This window comes from Echinops telfairi, unplaced genomic scaffold (genome assembly GCF_000313985.2).
Source record: "Echinops telfairi isolate 266 unplaced genomic scaffold, ASM31398v2 ScPeMD7_2573;HRSCAF=3158, whole genome shotgun sequence".
Lineage (NCBI taxonomy): Eukaryota > Metazoa > Chordata > Mammalia > Afrosoricida > Tenrecidae > Echinops > Echinops telfairi.
Genome location: NW_022106471.1, coordinates 14,766,570 through 14,768,612, shown reverse-complemented (window position 1 = coordinate 14,768,612; position 2,043 = coordinate 14,766,570).

Here is a 2,043-nt window from a genome sequence, read left to right as displayed (position 1 = left end):
GGACCTCGCCGCTCCATTCCTTTGCTGTTCTGTTGCACCCTATTAGTGTTTTGCCCCAGTGTGGTGGGATCAGATCAGGTGCAATTCCCACACTGTGTCTCTGATATTGTCCCCTGTAGGGGTATGGGTCAGTGAGGGAGGTCATGTCTCATAGTGGGGCTGGCCATGTGGTCCTCTCTGTGGACTGGCTACTCTAATTGGGAACATTTTCCTCAAGGCCTGGTGGGCCAGGATGTGCTCCACTCTCTCCTCCTCCCCCTTCATCTGCTCCCGTGTGCTCTGATCAGATACAGCATATTCACTTTCAAAGAAAGGTAAAATTTTGAATATCACTTAGGGTAAAATGCTTATATAACACATTTGATTTTGTACATGAAATATAAATTATAAACTTAACTTATTGTTTGGTTAAATGCTGCAGAAATCATAATCATTAATGTTGCTAATTATAAAAACTAAAGTATGCATTAATAACTTTTAAGAAGTAATAGAGAAATGCATTGATAGAAACCATAAGTTAGTCACAAACTTTGTTAGCCAGGATATTTGAAAGAATGCTATCTACATTTTTAAGCCAGTAAGTGTATGATATATGAAAATAATATAAAGTGAAAGAATAAGCATTTAATTATATAATGATTTCTTCTTGAGAGGAAAAAAAAATCCCTCTGGTATGCCAGTATTTTAAATTGCTAATACATTAAACAAAAATAGTTAAAGAACTGAATTTTATATTAAAATACCAAACATAATTCCACAACCTTTCTGAAAACTCTTATGAGAATTCTATCCTGTGAAGAAATAATAACTTGAAAACTATACAGCAGATCTTATAACAAATAACCTTTATAGCAGACAGGATACAGAAAGCAAATTAATATGGAGAAAAGTAATTACTACAGAAAAATGATGTGGCAACCAAAATATCTTCTCAATAATATCCAGTGTCAATATTTTATTGGAATAAAAACCCTCTGGAAAAGTAGTTGAGTTTCTTATAAGGCATCTGTTCAGGCCCAGAGCACTAATAAAAATTATCTGTGTATGTTCAGGGAAGATTATTTCTAATATATCCTCTATGTTATTACAATCTTGAGAAGTCTTTTGCTTTGAGAGAGTATAAAAATCAATTCAGATATTGAACTCACACAAGCAGTCTAAAATCTAAGCATCTATTTTTTTCTTAGTTTTATGAGTGCAGAGGTACAACTTAAAATTTTCTCTCTAAATAACTGAGTCATTTAACCATCACGCTGAGAACTCAGATTCCAGAAAGAATCTTGAAGCATCCCTCATAAATTGGTTTCATAAAAATATATTAAGTGGAAGTTCATCGTTTCGGTATTATTTTTCCAATAACAAACTGACCTGGATGTCAACGTTAAATATGATTTTTAAATGCCTGGAATAATGAACATTTTTATAGAATTCAAAACCTGAAGTTTCTTTAATTATTTTGTAAATAGTCAATGAATTAAACAAACAAAAACCCCACATATTTGAAAGTATAGTTATCAACCCAAATAAGACAAAATGTTAAGAAATTTGTCAGAATATTTGACATCAGTGGAAGGGAGGAGGTTCAGACCAAATCAGAGGTTGCTTGAAAGATACATCTAGCAACTTGCTTTTGAAAAGTCAGAGCCTTGAAAAACCTGCGGCGCGGCTCCCTGCACATGAGGGGTGCACGTGAGTCTGGATTCACATGTCCGCAGTGGAATGAGGCCTGCTGACGCACTTCCCAATCACACCTGGAGAAAGCTAGTGTTTTTGTTTGTTTGTTTTGATTATCATGTAAAGCCCATGGGATGGTCTTCATAGCAAACAATGACTGAAGACAAATGGTTGAGAATAACCTATGAAAACTTAAGGAAAGTTAGTCTGCAGATTTGAACAAAGACCATATCCTCCCCCTCACTTCTTCCTTCAGTACCTTGGATTCTTGATCATATGCTACTTCTTGAAAAGGACTGTTGACTGGCTATTTTTGGAAGAGTGACTAAGTGTATTCTTTCCATCTTCTCAATGCTTTTTGTTGTTGTT